The sequence below is a fragment of the Mesoplodon bidens genome (assembly GCF_964165515.1).
Source record: "Mesoplodon bidens genome assembly, chromosome: Y".
In the NCBI taxonomy this organism is placed as follows: Eukaryota; Metazoa; Chordata; class Mammalia; order Artiodactyla; family Ziphiidae; genus Mesoplodon; species Mesoplodon bidens.
In genome coordinates, this window is record NC_138180.1 from 16,898,719 (window position 1) to 16,926,693 (window position 27,975).

At 46.6% G+C, this 27,975-nt stretch overlaps 1 pseudogene across 1 annotated transcript in view; it reads right to left on the reverse strand.

Moving 5' to 3' along the window:
* The window catches only part of LOC308609660 (ubiquitin-like modifier-activating enzyme 1), a 50,609-nt pseudogene extending 37,663 nt beyond the window's left edge, over positions 1 to 12,946 (reverse strand). Inside the window, exons 1-2 of the transcript in view lie at positions 12,883 to 12,946; positions 11,894 to 11,983 (exon numbers count right to left, since the gene is read on the reverse strand). The product of the transcript in view is annotated as a ubiquitin-like modifier-activating enzyme 1 (transcript). The remainder of the gene's footprint in view (positions 1 to 11,893; positions 11,984 to 12,882) is intronic.
* Between the last annotated feature and the right edge of the window lie 15,029 nt (positions 12,947 to 27,975).

Here is a 27,975-nt window from a genome sequence, read left to right on the forward strand (position 1 = left end):
AACTACCTGGGGAGAGAAGAAACATTTTAAATGTAATAAAGATCATATATTATCAAGCCCACAGCTAACATCATATTCAAGATGAAAAGCGGAAAACTTTTCCTCTAAGACAGGAACAAATAAAAAATGCTCACTATCACCACTTCTCTTCAACATAATAGTAGAATCCCTAGCCAGAACCATTAGGCACGGAAAAGGAATGAAAGGGATCCAAAGTGGAAAGGAAGAATTTAAAATGTCTCTGTTTGAAGATGACATATTCTGTATGCAGGAAATCCTAAAGACTCCACCAAAACCCCATGAAACTGTTAGAACTAATACATGAAATCAGTAATTTTGTTGGATTTGAAATAAGAATACAAAATTAGTTGCATTTCTATACACTAACAAGAAAATACCTGACAGAAAAAAAAAAAAACACTTCCATTTACCGCAGCCCCTAAAACAATAAAATGTTAGGAATACATTTAAGCAAGGAGACAAAACCATCTGTACACCTAAAAATATAACATTTACAAAAACTGAAGAAGATATATGTAAATAGAAAAGTATCCCATATTTCTAAATTGAAAGAATGAATACTGTTAAAATGTTCACGCTACCTCAAGCTATCTATAGTTTCAATGGAATCCCAATCAACATTTCAATGGCAATTTTCCCAGAAATAGAATAATAATCCTAAAAATTGTACGAAACAACAAAGGACACTGAAAATAGACAAGGCAATTTTCAGCAAGATAAACAAAGCTGGGTGCAACTCACTTCCTGGTTTCAAACTATTATACAAAGTTACGGTAACCAAAATAATGTGAAATTAGGATAAAAACAGACAAAATACCAATAGAATAGGACTGAGAGCCCAGAAATAAACTCAGCCATGTCCAGTCAACTAACACATGACAAAGAAGACAAGAATAAACAATGGAGTAAAAATAGACTTTACACTAAGTAGTGTTGGAAAAGCTGGATATCCACATGGAAAAGAATAAAATTGAACACCCATCTTAGATGACTCAAAAATTAACACAACGTGAACAGAAATCACAAAATCCTTAGAATTAAACAGAAAAAAATCTCCAAGGCATTTGTGTCAGCAATGATTCTTTTGGATATGATACCAAAAGTAGAAGGAACAAAAAGAAAATTCAACATGTGTGAAAACATCAAATTTAAAAGCCTCTGCACAAAAAGAAACTTGAACAGAGTGAAGAGGCAAAGGAACAGGAGGCATAGGAATTCTCCTATGGAATGGGAGAAAATATTTGCCAACAACATGCCAGCTACAGGACTAATGTTGAAACATAAAAAAGACTTAGTTTTTTTTAGAAAAGTTGAATAATCTAATTAAAAGGTGGGCTGAAGATCTTAGCAGATATATTCCCCCCATAGGAGACGTACAAATGACCAACTGACACATGAACATTTGCTCAACCTCTTTAATAGTAAGAGAAATGCAAAATAAAACCACAATGAGATAGCAACTCACGCATTTCATAGTGGTTATTATGAAAAAGAAAAGACATAAAAGTGTAGTCAAGCATGTAGAAAACAGGGAACACTTACAGACTTTTGGTGGTAATGTAACTTAGTACAACCACTATGGAAAATAATATGGATGTTCCTCAAAATTCTAAAAATAATACCACCATATAACCTAGCAATTCCATTTCTGAATATACATAATTGAAAGAAATGAAATCAGTTAACTTACAGAGATATTTGCACTCCCATGTTCACTGTGTAAATATTTATCTAAAATATGCCAGGCATAGTCACTAACCATTTATCAATGATTAAATGGATTAAGAAATGTATATATTACGACAGTGGATATTATACAGTCATATAATGAAATTCCTGCAATTTGTGACCACATATAATCAACTTGCAGGCATTATTCTTAGTGAAACAATAAGAGACATAAAGACAAACTGTGTGATCCCACTTATTTATGAAATCTAAATGGCTGAGGTCTTCAAAAAAAAGAGTGTATATGTATTTAATAGGTGTGAGGTTCGGAGAAATAGGGAGATGATAGTCAGAGAGCATAAATTTCATGTTATAAAATGTGTAACTTCTTGGGATCTAAATTACAGGATAGTGAGTTAGTTACCAATACGTTATTGCATGTTTAAAAGTTACTCGGAAAGTAGATCTTAAATGTTCTTACAGCACACACACAAATTTGGTAACCATGTGAGGTGATAGAAGTATTAACTAACATTATTATCACATTATTTCACAGCATAGATGTAAATCTAACCATCATGCTGTGTACCTTAAAACTGCCAACGTTATATGTCAATTGTATCTCAGAAATGTTGGGGAAATTGCTTTAAAGATAAGACCAAAATGTTTCAAATCCATTGAGAAAAGATAAGGAACAAACTTCTCAAGATTGGCCTTGGCAATAATTCCTTGGCTATGACAGCAGTAGAGCAGGCAACAAAATCAAAAGTTAAGTGAAGTGAAATTGAACTGAAACATTCCTATATAATAAAGGAAACAATCAATAGAATTAACAGGCAATCTACAGAATTGCAGAAAATATTAGAAACACATACGAGATAAGCAGCTAATAACAAACATATATTAGGAAAGTGCAAAACCTCTGTAGTGGAATATCACCTCATATCTATTAGATTGTCTATTATAAAAAAAAAGAGAAGATAGCAGGCATGACAAAAGGGAACCCTCCTACATTCTTGTTAGGAATGCTGACTGGTATAGCCGCTCTAGAAACCAGTTTGAAGATTCCTCAAAAAGCTAAAAATGTAGAACTACTAAATCATCCAGAAAAAATCTTTGGATATTTTTATAGAGGAAGGAAAATCACCGAGTCATAAAGATACCTGCATCCCATGTACACTGCACCATCATTCTCAAATGCCATAACAGGAAAACAACACACTTAGGCGGAATAGATGGAAAAAGAAAATGTGGCACAGAAAAGTATTTTGTGTGGCAGGAAAAAAAATGTGTCACAATAAAAATACATTCAGGCATAGTAGAAGGAAAATGCTGCCTTTTGTAACAAAATGGGTGCACCTTGAGGGCACTATGTTAAGTCAACATCTCTAATAGTAAGAGATGTTGAGCAGAAGTACGATGAAGTGAGAAGTAATTAAGAAGTAAGTCAGGCATATAAAAACAAACATGGTGTGATCTCACATATTTCAAAAAAAATTAATCTTAGTTGCAGGTTTTTCTCCTTCATCACTTAAGATGTCCTGCCAGTCCTTTCTGGCTTAAAGAGTTTAACATCTGTCTTTCTCAAACTCTTCCAAAATATGGCAGAGGGAGGAAAAGTCCAAAACTAATTCTATGGAGACACTATCACTGATACCACAACCAGACAAAGATATCACAAAAAAAGAAAACTGCAGGACAATATCACTGATGAATATAGATGCAAAAATCCTCAACAAAATAGTAGCAAACAGAAGCCAACAGCACATTAAAAGGAAAATACACCATGATCAAGTGGGGTTTATTGCAGGAATAAAAGGATTCTTCAATATATGCAAATCAATCAATGTGATACACCATATTAAAAAATTGAAAGAGAAAACACATGTGATCATCTCAATAGAAGCAGAGAAAGCTTTTGAAAAAATTCAACACCAGGTTATGATAAAAACCCTCCACACAGTAGACATCGAAGGAAGATTCCACAACATAATAAAGGCCATATATTGCCAGAGTCCAGCTCTAGTGAGTCTCGGGATACCCGAGGGATGGATAGCGTCAGCAAAGGAAATAATTCTATTACACTTCTTAAAGTATCAGCATTGCATGTTTCTCTTTCTCATGTCTTTATTCTCCATTCTTCCTCTATTGTTTACAATCACAGGTTTATATATCGTAGTTGATTACATTACCAGGTACGTGGCCAAACAATCTTAGCACAATCAAACCTGAAAATATTCTATAAAGATTTTTTAAAACAAACATCCCCTAGTTTCTAGATGTCCTATTAAAATATTTCCCCAAGTTCCCATTAATCACAGGTTGTTTCTTAGTAACCAAGCCAAGCAGTTCTATGATTATTTCAATTGTAAAATTTGGAGCTACTTGTTCCTATTTTTCTTCTTGCATGTGCATCCTTTTACAATGGTTCCAGGAAAATATTTACAATGTACCTGCATGCTCTTTCTCGTTGTTTCCTTCAACTGAGACAGCGTTTTCTCCCTATCCGGGCAACGAATTCTGCTCTAGTCATTTGTTTTTCTATAATTAATTTTCCTTTATAATAGAACCATAAATTTCCTATGTCATCATCAGGAACTCCAGCCCATGGCCGTAACTCCATACTAGAGGGTGTTTTTCACAAAAACATCCCCTTAGCTCCAGGCTCTTAATTATTTACCATTTACACAGGGCTTTAGTGGGTACTTCCCATCCTATGATAGTTTCAGGAGGGGGAGTCCTAGAGGAATTTTTTTTCACCTGGAGCAACATCCCCCCAAAATTGCCCCTGTATGTAAAGTTATTATCATAAAACATAACAACGGAGCTGTAGTCCACCTTACTGACACGGCACTGCCTTGTAGTGCCTTCCGTTGCTCATGACTTTGTCATGGTGCAATGCCTCCAGGATGGCTTCCGACATCTCCCCCTTTTTTATTTTTTAAAAGTGCAGTATGTAGCTCCACGGAAAGTTGTTTGATGCTTTTAATAATTATTCTAATGAGGACTGGAAGTAAAAATATCAGAATTAGTACAACAACTGCCATGATTCCTCCATTAATGAGCATTGAGAATAAGGTTTTATGTGACACAAATGACTTAATACTTTCAAAAAATTTCTGAGCAGACTGTGCCGGAGATAAACCTAAGTTTGTATTTCCTATGTCATGAATATCTTGATGTAATTTAGTAGGGTCTAAACTAGCATCTGTTTGGTTCCAAACTCCCATAATATGAGTACGAATTTATTCCCAAGAATATAATGATTCATTCACTTTTAGAGGAGTAACACAAATCCATCTATATTTTTTATGACACCTCAAAGCTAATCTTACTTTGAGTGCTGTTAATTCATGCCCTATGTGTAAAATTGCTTCTTCTAAGGCATCCACCTTTGCTTCTAACTTTCTGTCTATAACTTCCTGAGTAGCCAGAGCTAAAGATACATTTTTGAAAGCTCATTTACGTGTTGAGCTGTATGTACATGTTGAGCTAAGGAACTTATTGAAAGAGAAAGTGATGCTATTACAGCTATAAATGTAGATATTGCTAGAATTAAAGCTGCAACAAGTCTCTTTGAATGTAATAAAAGTTCAGTTTCATGCAAAACATGTAAACCATAAGCATCATACAAGGCAGATGATAATTTTAAGGCAACATAATGTATGGAGGTCGTTTAAGAATCATTAAAACTTGTACATTCATAGAGGGATTTATACAACTTGTCGAAATACAATCATAGCAATGTGTCCAAAAAGTAGAATCAGAAGTATTATAATAAATATTTAGATCCACATATTTTGGGGCTACCAAGAATACATGAGGTGCAGACACACAAGCCTGCATAGAATAAATGCCCATATTTTTAGGTCTATGAAGAATAACTGGTGGTGGTGCAGCAATAGCTTTCCAAAGCTGGGTCTGTGCATAATACATACTCTCTTGAGCCATAGTTAGTATAGGAGGCACACATCCTCCAGTGTGCCATCTATAAACAAGCATAGAAGCAGGAATGAGTGTATTATTCCAATCATAATGTGCATGATGTTGTAAATAAGATCTATAATCCTTTCATGGATCAGGATTACTCCAATCATGCACATTTTTGTGGTATCCTCTATGGGAATATCAATTCTTGAAGAATATATACAATAATTCCATGTAGGAAATCTGGTATTGGTATCTACAGCGTCCCAGTTACTATCCAATTGGTCTTCCGGAGATTGTAATATAGATGATTGTACTCCTGTATGGATACCATAAGGAGGATTACAAGGAAGAAATTTTAAAGATGAGAGGAAGGTTGATTATATGTTGGATCTTCTCCAGGTGCTAGGTAAATCAAAGACCAAAGAAGTCTCTTATTAGATTGACTCAAAGGAGAAGCAGTAAGCTGTCCTTTAAGAAAAACCGGTATACATCCATCCTTACGAGAGGCTACAGAGTTATTAATTGATGGAAATATAAAACATATAGTATGGAACCCTGATTTTCCATGAAATGTAAAATTATTATTTGTTTTAAATTTATTATATGGATAGGAGCTTATGGCTCCTCCCATTAACCTGGGCATAGTAGTAGACACTGGTATACCCTCATTATCCCAGGCTACAGTTTGTAAAATCGGTGGATCAGGGAGATATGTCCAATAAGATTTATCCAAAGCATTTCCCCTAGTTACCTGGCAGGCCAATATAGCAAGCATAGCAACAACAAGATTTCCAGGTGTTAAGGTAGCTCCCTGCTCTGTTACCACTTTATCGGCGTCATCAGCAAGCGTTTAATGTGACCCCACGTTGGTGGATTCGAAGTTCTTGTAGAGATGGCTTGTGTCTTGCGAGGTCTTGGGTGCGGACGCGGAAGACAAAGAATTGGTCTCTCTCCAATGGTGAGCTTTTGTATCTGCTGCAGCAGTGGTTCTTTAGCTGATGGTGATTCATTAGCTGACGTCTCCGGCTGTGGTGCCTTGTGCCTGACTGGGAAGTGGTAAGGCGGGGTCGGAGGGCCCGACATGACTGATGAGACGGTCAGGCACCCACAACGGCGAGTCAGTGTCCTGTGGAAATACACAAGCATACCCTCAGCCGCTGGTTAGAAAATATCAGGTCCTTTCCATTGACGAGTGAGCAGATCCTTCCATTTCACCCTATGTTTAGGTTTATTAATATCGGGATTCCAATGTCTCATCATGGCAGTATTACCTTGTGAATCAGTATTCAAATTATTTAATACAAATAGTGTGTGTTGAAGATGTGATGTGGAGAAGTGTATTTGAATTCCCCTTGCTGTAAATTTGTAATTTGAACTTTTAAAGTATGATGGGCTCTTTCCACTATTGCATGACCCTGAGGATTATAGGGGATTCCCATAGAATGGGAAATATTAAAGTTTTCACAAAAGTTTTTAAAAGCCTTAGAAATGTAGGCAGGAGCGTTATCAGTTTTTAGAGCTTTTGGAATGCCTAGAAAGGCAAAACAGAAAAATACGTGTTGCATAACATCCTTAAAAGCTTTCCCGGTTCTTGCTGAGGCAAGAATTACATGAGAATAGGTATCCACAGAACCATGTACATAAGATAGCTTTCCAAAAGTTGGCACATGAGTTACATCCATTTGCCGTAACATATTAGGTAATAATCCTCTAGGGTTGACCCCCATGGGCAAACTGGATGAATAAGTTGGACAATGTGGACAATTTTTAATTATAGATCTGGCTGTCTCCCGGGGCAGTTGAAATTGATATCACAGAGCTACGGAATTTTGATGATGCAAATTATGTGAAGCTTGTGCCTCCTCAATACAAGGGAAAGCGACAATTCGTGTCAAAAGGTCAGCTTGGCGATTACCTTCACATATGATTCCAGGCAAGTTAGAATGTGACCTTACATGACTGACATAATAAGGTAAAGAACGTGCCCAAACTTGTTTTGTAAAGAAGCTCACAGTGATAGTGCCAATGGTGGCGGTGCCCACGGTGACACTGCCCACGGTGACAATGCCCATGATGACAGTGCACATGGAGACAGTGCCCACGGTGCCATTGCTTATGGTAACAGTGCTCACAGTGACAGTACCCATGGTAACAGTGACCACGGTGAGGGTCCTCATGGTGATAATGTCCATGGTGAGAGGTCTCATTGTGACAGTCCGCATTGTGCCAGTGCTCATGGTGACAGTGCCCATGGTGACAGTGACCATGGTGAGAGTACTTGCGGTGGTAGTGCTCACAGTAATAGTGCTCATGGTGACAGTGCCGATGGTGACAGTGCTCACAGTGACAGTGCCCATGGTGATAGTGCCCATGGTGAGAGTCCGCCCATTGATAGTGCCCATGGTGGCAGTTCCCATTGTGAAAGTGCTCATGATGACATTTCCCATGTTGGTAGTTCCCATGGTGACAGTGCTCATGGTGATAGTGACCATGGTAAAAGTGCACATGGTGGCTGTGCCCTTGGTGACAGTGCCCATGACAACAGTACTCATGGTGACAGTTTTCACGGCGATAGTGCCAATGGTGACATTGAACATGGTGGCAGTGAAAAACGGTGACAGTGCCCATGTTGACAGTTCTCATGATAACAGTGCACACGGTGACAACCAAAGCAGACAGTACTCACGGTGACAGTTCTTATGGTTGCAGTACACATGGTGACAGTGATCACAGTGATAGGGCCCATTGTGGAAGTGCCCACAGTCACAATTCTCATGGTGGAGTGCTCAAAGTGACAGTGCCCATGGTGAAAATACCCAGGGTGACAGTACTCATGGTGAGAGTGCTCATGGTGATAGTGCCCATGGTGACAGTGCCCATGTTCACAATTCTCACAGTGATAATGCCTATGCTGAGAGTACCTAGGGTGACAATGCCCATGGTGACAGTGCCCATGGTTTCATGCCCATGGTGACTGTGCTCATGGTGACAGGGCTCATGTTGGCAGTGCCATAAATAACAGTGTTCATTGTGGCAGTGCTCATGGTGACAGTGCCCATGTTTACAGTGTTTATGATGATAGATATCACAGTGTCAGTGCCCAAGGGGACAGTGTCCAGGATGACAAAGCGCATGGTGATACTTCCCATTGTGACTGTGGCCATGGTGACATGGGCCATGGTGACAGCATCCAGTGTGACAAGGCCCATGGTGACAGTGCTCATGGTGACCATGCCCATGGTGACAGGGCCGATAGTGAGAGAACCAATATTGACAGTGCTCATGGTAAAATTGCCCATGGAGACATTAGCCGTGGTGATAGTGCTCATGCTGACAACCCCACGGTGACAGTGCCAATTTTGATGGTCCCCGTGGTGACAGTTCTTATGTTGAATGTGACCTAGGTGACAGTTCTCACGGTGACAGTGCCTATGGTGAAAATTCTCATAGTGACAGTGCTCACGGTGAGAGTGCCCATGGTGTTATTACCCATGGTGAGAGTACTCATGGTAAAAGTGCCCATGGTGACACTGCACATGGTGGCAGTGCAAAATGGTGACAGTGCCCATGGTGATATTGCTCATGGTGACACTGCTTATGGTGATAGTTCTTATGGTGATAGTGTGTATGGTGAAACTTGACACAGTGACAGTGCTCATGGTGACAGTGTTCACGGCGATAGTGCCGATGGTGAATGTGCCCATGCTGACAGTGCCCATAGTCATAATTCTCACGGTATAGTGCTCATGGTGACAATACCAGGGTGACAGAGCTCATGGTAAAAGTGCTCATGGAGACAGTGCCCATGGTGACAGTACCTAAGGTGACAATTCCCATGGTGAGAGTGCTCATGGTGACAATACCCAGGGTGTCCTGCCCATGGTGTCAGTGATCATGGTGAAACTGCTCATGTGGACAGTGCCATAAATGACAGTTCTCATTGTGGCAGTGCTCATGGTGACTGTGCTCAGAGGGACGGTGCCCATTGTTACAGTGCTTATGGTGACAGAGGTCACGGTGGCCATGCCCACGGTGACAGTGCCCACGCTGACAAAGCCCATGGTGATACCTCCCATTGTGACAGTGCCCACAGTGAAAGAGCCCACGTTGACAGTGCCCAAGATCACAGTGCCCATAGTGAGAATGCTAATGTAGACTGTGCCCTTTGTGACAGTGCCCACTGTGACAATGCCCATTGTGACTCTGCTCACGGTGACCGTACTGATGGTGACAGTGCCGATGGTGATAGTGCCAATAGTGAGAGTGCTCACAGTGAAACTGCCCATGGAGACACTGCCCATGGTGATAGTGCTCATCGTGACATCCCCTCGGAGGCAGTGCCAATGGTGAGAGTCCCCGTGGTGACAGTTCTCATGGTGAAAGTGACCCTATTGACTGTGTTCATGGTGACAATGCTCAAGGTGATAGTCTCCATGATGACAGTGCCCATGGTGACTGTTCACATGGTGACAGTGCCTATGGTGATAATGCAATTAGTGACAGTGCTCATGGTGAGAGTGCCCATGGTGATAGTGCCCATGGTGAGAGTCCTTACGTTGATAATGCCCATGGCGGTAGTTCCCATTGTGAAATTGCTCACGATGCTGGTGACCATGATAACAGTGCACGTGGTGGCAGTGCCCTTGGTGACAGTGCCCATGATGACAGTACTCATGGTGACAATTCTCACGGTGATAGTGCCCATGGTGACATTGCACATGGTGGCAGTGAAAAATGGTGAGAGTGCCCATGTTGACAGTTCTCATGGTGACAGTGCACATGGTGACAACCCATGCAGACAGTACTCACGGTGATATTTCTCATGGTTGCAGTACCCATGGTGACAGTGCTCACAGTGAGAGTGCACATGGTGGCAGTGCCCATGGTGACAGTGCCCACAGCACTATTGTCTATGTTGACAGTGCTCATGGTAACAGTGCCCATGAGACAGTGAGTAAGGTGAGAGTGCTCACAGTGATATTGCCCATGGTGACAGGGCTCATGGTGACAGTCCGAATTGTGTCAGTACCCAGGGCAACAGTGCTCGTGGGGACAGTGACGACAGTGAGAGTGCTCACGGTGATAGTGCTGACGGTAATAGTGCTTATGGTGACAGTGCAAATGGTGACAATACCCATGGTGACGGTACTCATGTTGAAAATACCCATGGTGGCAGTTCTCATAGCGACAGTTCTCATGGTGACAGTGCTCATAATAGCAGTTCCCAAGGTGGCAGTGCTCGTGGTGACAGTGCTACTGGTGACAGTGCACTTGGTGGCAGTTCCCATGGGGACAGTACCGATGGTGACACTGTGCATTGTAACAGTGCCCAAGGTAACCGTGCTCACGGTGATAGTGCACATCGTGAGAGTGCCCCTGGTGGTAGTTCACCTGGTGACAGTGCTAAATAGTGACAGTGCACATGCTGACAGTGCTCATGGTGATAGTGCCCATGGTGACAGTGCACACGGTGATAATGGACATTGTTACAGTGTTCATGGTGACAGAGCCCAAGCTGGCAGTGGCCATGGTGACAGTGCCCACAATGACAGTGCCCTTGGTGACAGTGCCCTTGGTGACAGTGCCCATGCTGACACTTCTAACGGTGGCAGTATGCATTGGGACAGTTAGCATGGTGAGATTTGTCACAGTGATAGTGCCCATTGTGACAGTGCTCACAGTGACAATGCCCATGGTGCCAGTTCCCATAGAGACATTCCACATGGTCACATTTCTCAGAGTGCATGTGCCTATAATGATATTACCCATCTTGACACTGCACATGGTGGCAGTGCAAAATGGTGACAGTGCCCATGGTGACATTGCTCATGGTGACTTGGCTTACATTGATAATCCTTATGGTCACAGTGTGCATGGTGACACTGCACAGAGTGACAGTGTTCATGGTGACAGTGTTCACGGTGATAGTTCCCATTGTGAGAGTGTCCATGGTGACAGTGACCATACTCACAAATCTCATGCTGTAGTGCTCACAGTGACAGTGCCCAAAGAGAAAATGCCCAGGGTGACAGTACTCATGGTGAGAGTGCCCATGGTGACAGTGCCCTTGGTGACATTGCCCATGTTCACAATTCTCACAGTGATAATGCCTATGGTGAGAGTACCTAGGGTGACAATGCCCATGGTGACAGTGCCCATGGGGTCATGCCCATGGTAGATAGCACTCATGGTGACTGTGCCATGTTGGCAGTGCCATAAATAACAGTGCTCATTGTGGCAGTGCTCATGGTAACCGTGCTCATGGTGACATTACCCTTGTATACAGTGTTTATGGTGATAGATGTCACGGTGTCAGTGTCCACGGGGACAGTGTCCACGCTGACAAAGCCCATGGTGATACTTCCTATTGTGACAGAGCCCACCCTAACAGTGCCCATGGTGACAGCGCCCAGTGTGACAAGGCCCATGGTGACAAGGCTAACGGTGACCGTGCCAATGGTGACAGTGCCGATGGTGAGAGTGCCAATAGTGACAGTGCTCATGGTGAAACTGCCCATGGAGACATTGCCCATGGTGATAGTGCTCATTGTGGCAGTGTTCATGGTGACCATGCTTATGGTGACAGTGCCCCTGGTTACAGTGCTTATGGTGATAGATGTCACGGTGGCCATGCCTATGGTAACAGTGCCCATGCTGACAAAGCCCATGGTGATACTTCCCATTCTGACAGTGCCCAAGGTGACAGAGTCCATGGTGACAGTGCCCAATATCACAGTGCTCATGGTGAGAGTGCTAATGGTGACTGTGCCCATGGTGACAGCGCCCATTGTGACAACACCCATTGTGACAGTGCTCACGGTGACCGTGCCGATGATGACAGTGCCGATGGTAATAGTGCCAATATTGAGAGTGCACAGGGTGACACGGCCCATGGAGACACTGACAATGGTGATAGTGCTCATCGTGACAACCCCTAAGAGGCAGTGCCAATAGTGAGAGTATGCATGGTCACAGTTCTCACGGTGGAAGTGACCCTGTTGAAATTGCTCATGGTGACAGTGCTCAAGGTGATAGTCTCCATGTTGACAGTGCCCATGGTGACTGTTCTCATAGTGACAGTGCCTATGGTGATAATGCTCTTAGTGACAGTGCTCACAGTGACAGTGCCCATGGTGACAGTGACCACGGTGACTGTTCTCAACGTGATAGTGCCCATGGTGACAGTGTTCATGATGACAGCCCGCATTGAGGCTGTGCCCGTGGTGACAGTTCTCAGGGTGATAGTGCTCATGGTGATAGTACTCACGATGACATTGCCCAAGGAGACAATACTCACGGTGTCAATAATCATGGTGAAAGTGCCCATGGTGGCAGTTCTCATAGGGACAGTTCTTGTGACAGTGCTCATGGTGGCAGTGCTCGTGGTGACAGTGCTCATGGTGGCAGTGCCCATGGTGAGAATACCAATGGTGACACTGCACATGGTGACAGTGCACATAGTCATGGTGCCTCTGGTGGCAGTGCAAAATAGTGACAGTGCCCATGGTGATATTGCTCATGGTGATAGTGCCCATAGTGAGAGTGCCCATGGTTATCATGCTCATTGTGACAGTGTCCATGGTGACAATGCCCCTGGTGACAGTGCACACCGTGAGAATGCCCATGGTGGCCGTGCCCATGGTCAAAGTTCTTATCATGATAGTGCTCACGGTACCAGTGTTCATGATAATAGTGCCCACGGAGGCAGTGCCCACAATGAGAATGCCAAAGGTGAGAATACTGACTGTGACAGTTCCGATGGTGACTTTTCTCTCTGTGATAGTGCCCTTGGGGAGAGTTAGCATGGTGAGATTTCTCACGGTGATAGTGCCCATTGTTTCAGTGCTCATAGTGACAAGACCCATGGCTCCAGTGCCCATCATGGCATTGCTCATGGTGACAGTTCTCACGGTGACAGTGCCCATGGTGATATTACCCATGGTGACAGTACTCAGTGATAAAATGCTCATGGTGACAGTGCCTAAGGTGATAGTGCACATGGTGGCAGTGCAAATGGTGACAGTGCCCATTGTGACATTGCTTAATGTGATAGTTCTTGCGGGGATAGTGCACATGGTGACACTGCCCACCGTGACAGTGCTCTTGTTGACAGTGATCACAGTGATAGTGCCAATGGTGGAAGTGCCCATCGTGAAAGTGCCCATGGTGACCTCTCTTATGGTGAGAGTGGTCAGAGTGTCAGTGCTCATGGTGAAAGTGCCCATGGTGACGGAGCTCACGGTGACAGTGCCCATACTTATAGTGTCCATGGTGACAGTACTAACAGTGAAATTGTCCATGGGAACCTTGCCCATGGTGACAGTGCCCATGGTCACAACCCTCACGGTGAAAGTGCTCACGGTTACAGTTCCCATTTTGACAGTGACGACCATGACAGTTCTAACAGTGATTGTGCACATGATGACAATGTTCATGGTGAAAGTTCACATTGTGCCAGTGCCCAAGGTGACAGTGCTCATGGTGACAGTGCCCAAAGTCACAATACACATGGTGACAGTGCTCAGGCTGACAGTTCTCATGGTGATAGTTTCCATGGTGACAGTGCACATGGTGATACTGAGAATGGTGACAGTGTTTGTGGTGACAGTGGTCATGGTTGCAGTACCCATGGTGATAGTGCTGAAACTGACAGTGCCCTTGGTGATAGTGCCCATGGTGAGAGTGCTTACATTAATAGTGCCCATGGTGGCAGTTCCCATTGTGAAAGTGCTCATGATGACAGTGCCCATGTTGGTAGTTCCCATGGTGACAGTGCTCACGGTGATAGTGACCATGGTAACTGTGCACATGGTGGCCGTGCCCTTGGTGAGAGTGCCCATGATGACAGTACTCATGGTGACAGTGCTCACCGTGATAGTGCCCATGGTGACAGTGCCCATGGTGGTAGTGCACACGGTTGCAGTGAATAATGGTGACAGTGCCCATACTGACAGTTCTCATGGTGACCGTGCTCATGGTGACAGTGCCCACGTTTAAAGTGCTTATGCTGATAGATATCACGGTGTCAGTGCCAATGGGGACAGTGCCCACGCTGACAAAGACCGTGGTGATAATTCCCATTGTGAAAGTGCCCATGGTGACAGTGCCCAGTGTGACAAGGCCCATGGTGACAGTGCTCATGGTGACTGTGCCCATTGTGACAGTGCCGATTGTGAGAGTGCCAATAGTGACAGTGCTCAAGGGGAAACAGCCCATGGAGATACTCCCCATGTTGATAGTGTTCATGGTGACAAGTCCACAGTGACAGTGCCAATGGTAATAGTCCCCGTGGTGACAGTTCTTACATTGAATGTGACCATAGTGACAGTTCTCACGGTGACAGTGCCTTTGGTGAAAATTCTCATAGTGACAGTGCTTATGGTGAGAGTGCCCATGGTGATATTACTCATGGTGACAGTACTCATGGTAAAAGTGTCCATGGTGACACTACACATGGTTGCAGTGCAAAATGGTGACAGTGCCCATGGTGATATTGCTCATGGTGACATTGCTTACGGTGATAGTCCTTACAGTGATAGTTTGTATGGTGAAACTGCACACGGTGACAGTGTTCATGGTGACAGTGTTCATGGCAATAGTGCCGATGGTGAGAGTGCCCATGGTGATATTGCCAATGGTGAGAGTCCTTACGTTGATAATGCCCATGGTGGTAGTTCCCATTGTGAAAGTGCTCACGATGCTGGTGACCATGATAACAGTGCACGTGGTGGCAGTGCCCTTGGTGACAGTACCCATGATGACAGTACTCTTGGTGACAATTCTCACGGTGATAGTGCCCATGGTGACATTGCACATGGTGGCAATGAAAAATGGTGAGAGTGCCCATGGTGACATTGCACATGGTGGCAGTGAAAAATGGTGAGAGTGCCCATGTTGACAGTTCTCATGGTGACAGTGCACATGGTGACAACCCATGCAGACAGTACTCACGGTGATATTTCTCATGGTTGCAGTACCCATGGTGACAGTGCTCACAGTGATAGTGCACATGGTGGCAGTGCCCATGGTGACACTGCCCACAGCACTATTGTCTATGTTGACAGTGCTCATGGTAACAGTGCCCATGAGACAGTGAGTAAGGTGAGAGTGCTCACAGTGATATTGCCCATGGTGACAGGGCTCGTGGTGACAGTCCGAATTGTGTCAGTACCCAGGGCAACAGTGCTCGTGGGGACAGTGACGACAGTGAGAGTGCTCACGGTGATAGTGCTGACGGTAATAGTGCTTATGGTGACAGTGCAAATGGTGACAATACCCATGGTGACGGTACTCATGTTGAAAATACCCATGGTGGCAGTTCTCATAGCGACAGTTCTCATGGTGACAGTGCTCATAATAGCAGTTCCCAAGGTGGCAGTGCTCGTGGTGACAGTGCTACTGGTGACAGTGCACTTGGTGGCAGTTCCCATGGGGACAGTACCGATGGTGACACTGTGCATTGTTACAGTGCCGATGGTAACCGTGCTCACTGTGATAGTGCACATCGTGACAGTGCCCCTGGTGGTAGTTCACCTGGTGACAGTGCTAAATAGTGACAGTGCACATGCTGACAGTGCTCATGGTGATAGTGCCCATGGTGACAGTGCACACGGTGATAATGGACATTGTTACAGTGTTCATGGTGACAGAGCCCAAGCTGGCAGTGGCCATGGTGACAGTGCCCACAATGACAGTGCCCAAAGTGAAAGTGCCGACAGTGACAGTTCCCATGGTGACCCTTCTCACGGTCACAGTGCCCATGGGGATAGTTAGCATGGTGAGATTTCTCACGGTGATATTGCCCGTTGTGACAGTGTGCTCTGTGAGAAGGCCTATGATGCCAGTGCCCATAGAGACATTCCGCACGGTCATATTTCTCATGGTGAAAGTGCCTTTGGTGATATTACCCATGGTGACAGTGTACGTGGTGGCAGTGCAAGCAGGTGAGAGTGCCCATGGTGATATTGCTCATGGTGACTTTACTTACAGTGATAGTCCTTATGGTGACAGTGCACATAGTGACAGTGCACACAGTGACAGTGTTCATTGTGACAATGTTCATGGTGATAGTTCCCATGGTGAGAGTGTCCATAGTAACAGTGCCCATAGTCACAATTCTCATGGTGTAGGGCTCACAGTGACAGTGCCCATGGTGAAAATACCCAGGGTGAGAGTACTCATGGTGACAGTGCTCATGGTGATAATGCCCATGGGACAGTGCCCATGTTCACAATTCTCAGAGTGATAATGCCTATGGTGAGAGTACCTAGGGTTACAATGCCTCTGGTGACAGTGCCCATGGTGTCATGACCATGGAGACAGTGCTCATGGTGACAGTGCTCATGTTGGCAGTGCCATAAATAACAGTGCTCATTGTGGCAGTTCTCATGGTGAGCGTGCTCATGGTGACAGTGCAAATGTTTACAGTGTTTAAGGTGACAGAGTTCACGGTGTCAGTGCCCATGGGGACAGTGCCCTTGGTGACAAAGCTCTTGCTGATTTTTCCCATTGTGATAGTGCCCACGGTGACAGCGCCCATGGTGACAGCACCCAGTGTGACAAGGCCCATGGTGAGAGTGCTCATGGTGACCATGACCATGGTGACAGGGCCGATAGTGAGATGGCCAATAGTGACAGTGCTCATGGTGAAACTGCCCATGGAGACATTGCCCATGGTGATAGTGCTCATGGTGACAACACCACGGTGACAGTGCCAACGGTGATAGTCCCCGTGGTGACAGTTCTTACATTGAATGTGACCATGGTGACATTGCTCATGGTGGCAGTGCTCATGGTGACAGTGCTCAAGGTGATGGTCTCCATGTTGACGGTGCCCATGGTGACATTTCTCATGGTAACAGTGCCTATGGTCAAAATTCTCATAGTGACAGTGCTCACGGTGACAGTGCCCATGGTGATATTACTCAAGGTGACAGTACTCATGGTGATAGTGCCCATGGTGACACTGCACACGGTGATAATGGGCATTGTTACAGTGTTCATGGTGATAGAGTCCAAGGTGGCAATGGCCATGGTGAGAGTGCCCACAATGACAATGCCCATGGTGAAAGTGCCGACAGTTACAGTGCCCATGGTGACACTTCTCACGGTGACAGTTCCCATGGGGACAGTTAGCATGGTGAGATTTCTCACGGTGAGAGTGCCCGTTGTTACAGTGCTCACAGTGACAATGCCCATGGTACCAGTGCCCATAGAGACATTCTGCATGGTCACATTTCTCACAGTGATAGTGCCTATGGTGATATTACCCATGGTGACACTGCACATAGTGGCAGTGCAAAATGGTGACAGTGCCCATGGTGATATTGCTCATGGTGACATTGCTTACGGTGATAGTTCTTACGGTGATAGTGTGTATGGTGAAACTGCACACAGTGACAGTACTCATGGTGACAGTGTTCATGGCGATAGTGCCGATGATGAATGTGCCAATGGTGACAGTGCCCATTCTCACAATTCTCACGGTATAGTGCTCATGGTGACAGTGCCCATGGTGTCAATACACAGGGTGACAGTATTCATGGTGACATTGCTCATGGTGATAGTGTCCACAGTGAGATTGCCCATGTTCACAACTCTCACGGTGATAGTGCCCATGGTGACAATACCCAGGGTGACAGAGCTCATCGAAAAAGTGCTTATGGTGACAGTCCCATGCTGACAGAGCCTAAAGTGACAATTCCCATGGTGACAGTGCTCATGGTAATACTGCCCATGGAGACATTGCCCATGGAGATAGTGCTCATGGTGGCAACACCACGGTGGCAGTGTCAATGGTGATAGTCCCCGAGGTGACAGTTATTACATTGAATGTGACCATGGTGACAGTTCTCATTGTGACAGTGGCTATGGTGAAAATTCTCATAGTGACAGTGCTCACGGTGACAGTGTCCATGGTGATATTTCCCATGGTGAGAGTACTCATGGTGAAAGTGCCCATGGTGACACCGCACATGGTGGCAGTGCAAAATGGTGACAGTGCCCACTGTGACATTGCTCATGGTGACACTGCTTACAGGGATAGTCCTTACAGTGACAGTGCACATGGTGACAGTGCCCATGTTCACAATTCTCACAGTGATAATGCCAATGGTGAGAATACCTAGGGTGACAATGCCCATGGTGACAGTGCCCATGGTGTCATGCTCATGGTGACAGTGCTCAGGGTCACAGTTTTCATGGTGGCAGTGACATAAATAACAGTGCTCATTGTGCCAGTGCTCATGGTGACCGTGCCAATGTTTACAATGTTTATGGTGATAGATGTCACGGTGTCAGTGACCACGGGGACACTGCCTAGGTTGACAAAGCCCATGGTGATACTTCCCATTGTGACAGTGCCAACGGGGGCAGAGTCCATGGTGACAGTGCCCAAGATCACAGTGCCCATGGTGAGAGCGCTAACGGTGACTGTTCCCATGGTGACAGCACACAGTGTGACAATGCCCTTTATGACAGTGCTCACGGTGACCGTGCCTATGCTGACACTGCTGATGTTGATAGTGCCAATATTGAGAGTGCTCACGGTGACACTGCCCATGGAGACATTGCCCATGGTGACAGTGCTCATCATGACAAACCCTCGGAGGCAGTGCCAATGGTGAGAGTCCCCGCGGTGACAGTTCTAACGGTGAAAGTGATCCTGTTGTAATTGCTCATGGTGACATTGCTCATGGTGATAGTTTCCATTTTGACAGTGCCCATGGTGACTGTTCTCACGGTGACAGTGCATATGGTGATTATGCCCTTAGTGACGGTGCTCACGGGGACAGTGCCCATGGTGACAGTGACCATGGTGACTGTTCTCACCATGGTAGTGGCCATGGTGACAGTGTTCACGGTGACAGTCCGCATTGAGGCTGTGCCCATGGTGACAGTGCTCAGGGTGATTGTGCTCACGGTGATAATACTCACGTTGACAGTGCCAAAGGTGACAATAACCACGGTGACCGTAATCATGTGAAAGTGCCCATGGTGACAGTTCTCATAGTGACAGTTCTTGTGATGGTGCTCATGGTGGCTGTGCTCATGGTGACAGTGCTCATGGTGGCAGTGCCCATAGTGAGACTACCAATGGTGACACTGCCCATGGTGACAGTGTACATGGTCATGGTGCATCTGGTGGCAGTGCAAAGAGTGACAGTGCCCATGGTGATATTGCTCATGGTGAGAGTGCCCATGGTTACATTGCTCATGGTGACAGTGTCCCTGGTGACAGTGCACACCCTGAGAGTGCCCATGGTGGCCGTGCCCATAGTGACAGTTCTTATCATGCTAGTGCTCACGGTAGCAGTGTTCATGGTAATAGTGCTCACGGAGGCATTACCCACAAAGAGAGTACCCATGGTGAGAATACTGACTGGGACAGTTCTCATGATGACTTTTCTCTCTGTGACAGTGCCCTTGGGGACAGTTAGCATGGTGAGATTTCTCACGGTGATAGTGCCCATTATTTCAGTGCTCATAGTGACAAGACCCATTGCGCCAGTGCCCATCATGACATTGTTCATGGTGATAGTTCTCATGGTGAGAGTGCCCATTGTGATATTACCCATGGTGAGAGTACTCAGTGATAAAGTGCTCATGGTGACAGTGCCTAAGTTGATAGTGCACATGGTGGCAGTGCAAAATGTTGACAGTGCCCATCATGACATTTCTTAATGTGATAGTCCTTGCAGTGACATTGTGCATGCTGACACTGCCCACGGTGACAGTGCTTTCGTTGACAGTGCTCATGGTGATAGTGCCAATGTTGGAAGTGCCCATCGTGAAAGTGCCCATGGTGACAGTTCTTATAGTGAGAGTGGTCAGAGTGGCAGTGCTCATGGCAAAGTGACCATGGTGACAGAGCTCACGGTGACAGTGCCCAAAGTCACAATACCCATGGTGACAGTGCTCAGACTGACAGTTCTCATGGTGATAGTGCCCATGGTGACAGTGCACATGGTGATACTGAGAATGGTGACAGTGCTAATGGTGACATTGGTCAGGGTTGCAGTACACATGGTGATTGTGCTGAAACTGACAGTGCGTATGGTGATAGTGCCCATGGTGAGTGTGCTCACGTGAATAGTGCCGTGGTGGCAGTGCCCTTTGTGAAAGTGCTCATGATGACAGTGCCCATGTTGGTAGTTCCCATGGTGACAGTGCTCACGGTGATAGTGACCATGGTAACAGTGCACAGGGTGGCCGTGCCCTTGGTGAGAGTGCCCATGATGACAGTACTCATGGTGCCAGTGCTCATGGTGATAGTGCCCATGGTGACAGTGCACATGGTGGTAGTGCACATTGTGGCAGTGGAAAATGGTGACAGTGCTCATGTTGTCAGTTCTCATGGTGACAGTGCAAACGGCGACAACCCATGCTGACATTGCTCACAGTGACAGTGCACATGATACTAGTACCCGTGCTGACAGTGCTCACAGTGGTATTGCCCATGGTGGCCTTGCCCATGGTGACACTGCCCACGGTGACAATACCCATGATGACAGTGCCCATGGTGACAGTGCACACGCTGCCATTGCCTATGGTGATAGTGCTCACAGTGACAGTACCCATGGTAACAGTGATCACGGTGAGAGTGTTCATGGTGATAGTGTCCATGGTAACAGTGCCCATGTTCACAATTCTCACAGTGATAATGCCTATGGTGAGAGAACCTAGGGTGAAAATGCCCATGGTGACAGTGCCCATGGTATCATGCCCATGGTGACAGTGCTCAGGGTCACAGTGCTCATGGTGGCCATGCTCATGGTGACAGTGTCCATGTTTACAGTGTTTATGGTGATAGATGTCATGGTGTCAGTGCCCACGGAGACAGTGCCCACGCTGACAAAGCCCATGGTGATACTTCCCATTGTGACAGTGCCCATGATGACAGTGCCCAGTGTGAGAAGGCCCATGGTGACAGTGCTCATGGTGACAGTGCTCATGATTGCAGTGCCATAAATAACAGTGCTCATTGTGGCAGTGCTCATGGTGGCCATGCTCATGGTGACAGTGTCCATGTTTACAGCGTTTATGGTGATAGATGTCATGGTGTCAGTGCCCAAGGAGACAGTGCCCACGCTGACAAAGCCCATGGTGATACTTCCCATTGTGACAGTGCCCATGATGACAGTGCCCAGTGTGAGAAGGCCCATGGTGACAGGGCCCACAGTGACCGTGCCTGTGGTGATAGTGCCAACAGTGAGAGTGCAAATAGTGACAGTGCTCAGGGTGAAACTGCCCATGGAGGCAATGCCCATGGTGATAGTGCTCATTGTGACAACCCCTCAGTGACAGTTCCAATGGTGATAGTCCCCGTGCTGACAGTTCTTACATTGAATGTGACCATGGTGATATTGCTCATGGTGACAGTGCTCATGGTGACAGTGCTCAAGGTGATGGTCTCCATGTTGACAGTGCCCATGGTGACACTTCTCATGGTGACAGTGCCTATGGTGAAAATTCTCATAGTGACAGTGCTCACGGTGAAGTGTCCATGGTGATATTACCCATGACAGTACTCATGGTAAATGTGCCCATGGTGACACTGCACATGGTGGCAGTGCAAAATAGTGGCAGTGCCTATGGAGATATTGCTCATGGTGACATTGCTTACGGTGATAGTGTGTATGGTGAAACTGCACACAGTGACAGTGCTCATGGTGGCAGTGTTAACGGCGATAGTGTTGATGGTGAATGAGCCGATGGTGACAGTGCCCAGAGTCACAATTCTCATGGTGTAGTGCTCACGGTACAGTGCCCAGGGTGACAATAAACAGGAAGATTGTACTCATGGTGACAGTGTTCATATTGGCATTGCCCATGTTCACAATTCTCACAGTGATAATGCCTATGGTGAGAGTACCTAGGGTGACAATGCCCATGGTGACAGTGCCCATGGTGTCATGCCCATGGTGACAGTGCTCAGGGTCACAGTGCTCATGGTGGCAGTGCCATAAATAACAGTGCTCATTGTGCCAGTGCTCATGGTGACATTGCCCATGTTTACAGTGTTTATGGTGATAGATGTCACGGTGTCAGTGCCCACGGGGACAGTGCCAAGGCTGACAAAGACCATGGTGATACTTCCCATTGTGACAGTGCATACGGTGACAGTGCCCATGGTGACAGCACCCAGTGTCACAAGGCCCATGGTGACAGTGCTCACGGTGATGGTGCCCATGGTGACACTGCCGATGGTGAGATTGCCAATAGTGACAGTGCTCATGGTAAAACTGCCCAAGGAGACATCGCCCATGGTGATAGTGCTCATGGTGACAACCCCATGGTGACAGTACCAATGTTGGTAGTCCCCGAGGTGACAGGTCTTACATTAAATGTGACCATGGTGACAGTGCTCAAGGTGATAGTCTCCATGTTGGCAGTGCCAATGGTGACAAATCTCATGGTGACAGGGCCAATGGTGAAAATTCTAATAGTGAGAGTGCTCATGGTGACAGTGACCATGGTGATATTACCCATGGTGACAGAACTCATAGTGAAAATGCCCATGGTGACACTGTACATGGTGGCAGTACAAAATGGTGACAGTGTCCATGAGGATATTGATCATGGTGACATTGCTTATGGTGTTAGTCCTTACAGTGAGAGTGTGTATGGTGAAACTGCACACAGTGATAGTGCTCATGGTGACAGTGTTCACGGCGATAGTGCCAATGGTGAATGTGCCAATGGTGACTGTGCCCATAGTCACAATTCTCACGGTGTATTGCTTACGGTGACAGTGACCATGCTGAAAATACACAGGGTGACAGTATTCATGGTGACATTTCTCATGGTGATAGTGCCCATGGTGAGAGTGCCCATGTTCTCAACTCTCACGGTGATAGTGCCCATGGTGACAATACCCAGGGTGACAGAGCTCATGATAAAAGTGTTCACGGAGACAGTGTCCATGGTGACAGTACCTACGGTGAAAATTTCCATGGTGAGAATGCTCATAGAGACAGTGCCCATGGTGACAATACCCAGGGTGTCCTGCCCATGGTGACAGTGACCATGGGGACACTTTTCATGAGGACAGTTCCATAAGTGACATTGCTCATTGTGGCAGTGCTCATGGTGACCGTGCTCATGGTGCCAGTGCCCATGGTTACAGAGCCTATGGTGATAGATGTCATGGTGGCCTTGCCCACGGTGACATTGCCCACGCTGACAAAGCCCATGGTGATACTTCCCATTGTGACAGTGCCAACGGGGGCAGATCCCATGGTGACAGTGCCCAAGATCACAGTGCCCATGGTGAGAGTGCTAACGGTGACAGTGCCCATGGTGACAATACACATTGTGACAGTATTCATGGTGACATTGCTCATGGTGATAGTGCCCATGTTTACAACTCTCATGGTGATAGTGCCCATAGTGACAATACCCAGGGTGACAAAGCTCATGGTAAAAGTGTTCACGGTGACAGTGCCCATGGTGACAGTACCTAAGGTGACAATTCCCATGGTGAGAGTGTTCATGGTGACAGTGCCCATGGTGGCAATACCCAGGGTGTCCTGCCCATGGTGAGAGTGATCATGGTGACACTTCTCATGAGGACAGTGACATAAGTGACAGTGCTCATTGTGGCAGTGCTCATGGTGACCGTGCTTATGGTGACAGTGCCCATGGTCACAGTGCCCATGGTGAGACTGCTAATGGTGACTGTGCCCATTGTGACAGCACCCAGTGTGACAACACCCATTGTGACAGTGCTCACGGTGACCGTGCTGACGTTGACAGTGCCAATGGTGATAGTGCCAATAGTGAGGGTGCTCATGGTGAAACTGCCCATGGAGACACTGCCCATGGTGATAGTGCTCATCGTGACAACCTCTCAGAGGCAGTGCCAATGGTGAGAGCCCCGGTGATGACCGTTCTCATGGTGAAAGTGGCCCTGTTGAAATTGCTCATGGTGACAGTGTTCATGGTGATAGTGCTCAAGATGATAGTCTCCATGTTGACAGTGCCCATGGTGACAATTCTCATGGTGATAGGGCCAATGGTGAAAATTCTCATAGTGAGAGTGCTCACGGTGACAGTGACCATGGTGATATTACCCATGGTGACAGTACTCATAGTGAAAATGCCCATGGTGACACTGCACATGGTGGCAGTACAAAATGGTGACAGTGTCCATAGTGATATTGCTCATATGGATAGTGCCCATGGTGAGAGTGCCCATGGTTACAGTGCTCATGGTGACAGTACCCATAGTGTCAGTGCCCCTGGGGACAGTGCACACCGTTAGAGTGCCCATGGTGTCTGTGCCCATGGTGACAGATCTTATTGTGAAAAATCTCACCCTGCTAACTCTCCCCAAGGGCACTGTCACACAGAGAAAAGTCACCATGGGCACTGTCACAGACAGTATTCTCCCCTTTGGCACTCTCATTGTGAGCACTGCCACCGTGACCACTCTTACCATAAACACTGCTACCGTGAGCACTATCATGATAAGAACTGTCACCATGGGCACAGCCACCATGGGCACTCTCACGGTGTGCACCATCACAAGGGGCACTGTCACCATGGGCACTGTCTCCATGAGCACTGTAACCATGGGCACTCTCACCATGGGCACTATCACCATGAGCAATATCACCATGGGCACTGTCACTATGCGCACTGCCACCAGATGCACCATGACCATGTGCACTGTCACCATGGTCAGTTTTCACCTTTGGTAGTCTCACCATGGGCACTGCCACCATGAGCACTGTCACAAGAACTGTCACTATGAGAACTGCCACCATGGGCACTTTCACCATGATTACTGTCACCGTCGGTATTGTCACCTTGGACACTGTCAACGTGAGTACTATCACTGTGAGCACTATAACCCTGAGCACTGTCACCATGGGCACAGCCTCAATGCGGACTGTCACCACGAACACTGTCACCATGGACACTATCATGGTGAGAACAGTCACCGTGGTCACTGTCACCATGGGCACTGTCCCCGTGAGCACTGTCACTAAGAGCATTATCACCATAGGCACTGTCACCATGAGAAGAGTCACCATGGGCACTGTCAACATGGAGACTATCACCTTGAGCACTGTCACCATGAGCACTGTCACCATGAGCAATTTCAACAGGGTCACTTTCACCGTGTGAACTGTCACCACGAGGACTCTCACCATTAGCACTGCCTCCGAGGTGTTGTCACGATGAGCACTATCGCTATGGGCAGTGTCTCCATGGACAGTGTCACCGTGAGGACTCTGTCAATTGACACTATCACCATCGGCACTGTCAGCATTGACACAGTCGCTGTGAGCACTTTCACAATGGGTGTTGTCACACTGGGTGCTCTCAACATGGCCACAGTCACAGTTATCACTCTCACCCTGGGTACTGTTATCTTGTGCACTGTCACCATGGTCTCTGTCACCGTGGGCACTGTCACAATGGGAAGTATCACCATGGGCTTTGTCATCGTGGACACTGTCACCGTGGGCACAGCCACCGTGACATTGATCACCATAAGCACTGTAACCTTGGGCACTGTTCAGCATGAGCACGGTCACCATGAGCACTGACACAATGAGCACAGTCACTTATGGCTCTGTCCACATGAGCAGTGTCACCATGATCACTGTCACCATGGGCAGGACACCCTTGGTATTGTCACCATGGGCACTGTTACCATGAGCACTCCTAGCATGGGAATTGTCACCTTAAGTACTGTCACCATGGGCACTGCCACCGTGAGCACTTTTACCATGAGCTCTGTCACCCTGGGTAAAATCACCATGGGCACTGTTACCGTGAGCATGGTCACTATTAGAATTTTCACCATAGGCTCTCTCACCGTGAGAACTGTCACCATGGTCACATTCAATGTAAGAACTGTCACCACGGGGACTATCACCATTGGCCCTGTCACTGTGGGGTTGTTACCAAGAGCACTATCACCATGGGCAATGTCTCCATGGGCAGTTGCACCATGAGCACTGTCACTATTGGCACTCTCACCATCGGCACTGTCACAATGGGCACTGTCACCATGAGCAGTGTCACCATGGGACTTGTCACACTGGGCGATGTCACCATGGGCACTTTCACAATGGGAAGTATCACATGGGCTTTGTCAGCATGGGCACTGTCCCTGTGGGCACTGACACCGTGACATCTATCACCATAAACACTCTAAACATGGGCATTGTCACCATGAGCATGGTCACCATGAGCACTGCCCCAATGAGCACTGTTACTTATGGCACTGCAAACGTGAGCACAGTCACCATGAGCACTGTCCCCATGGGCATGACACCTTGGGCACTGTCTCCATGGGCATTGCCACACTAGGTACTCAAACCATAGGCATTATCACTGTGAGAATTGTGAACATGGGCACTGTCACCATGGGCACTATAACCCTGAGCACTGTCAACATGAGTACTGTCACCCTGGGTATTTTCACCATGGGCACTCTCACTATGAGCACTACACCATGAGATTTGGGACTATGGGCACTGTCACCATGTACACACCATGTGAACTATCACCATAAACACTGTCACCATGAACACTGACACTGCGTGCAGTGTCATCATGTGCACTTTCAGCGTAATGACTATCACCATAAGCAAAATCACCATGAGCAATGTCACCATGGGCACTATCACCCTTTTGCACTGTCACCATGGCACTATCACCATGAGCACTGTCAGCAAGTGCACTGTCACTATTTAGCACTGTCACCAGGTGACCTACCACCATGGGCACTGTCACGATGTGCACTATCACTGTGAGCACAGTTACCATAGGTACTGTAACAATGCCCAGTGTCACCATCAGTACTGTCCCCATGGGAACTGCCACCAAGAGTACTGTCACCATTAGCACTGTCACCACGAGCACTGCCACCTTGGGCACTGCTATTATGAGCACTGTCACCATGAGAACGGTCACTATGAGAACTGCCACCATGTGTATTTTCAACATGAGTACTCTCACCATGGGTATTGTCACCATTTGCACTGTCACCATGAGAACGGTCACTATGAGAACTGCCACATGGGTGTTTTCAACATGAGTAGTGTCATCATGGGTATTGTCACCATTTGCACTGTAACCATGAGCACTATTACTGTGAGCAGTATCACCATGAGCACTCTCACTATTGGCACTATCACGATCGGCACTGTCAGCATCGGCACGGTCACCGTGAGCACTGTCACAATGGGCGTTGTCACACTGGGCACTGTCACCATGGGCACAGTCACCATTAGCACTCTCACCATGGGAACTGTGATCTTGGGCACTGTCACCATGGGCTCTGTCACCGTGAGCCCTGTCAAAATGGGAAGTATCACCATAGGTTTTGTCAGCGTG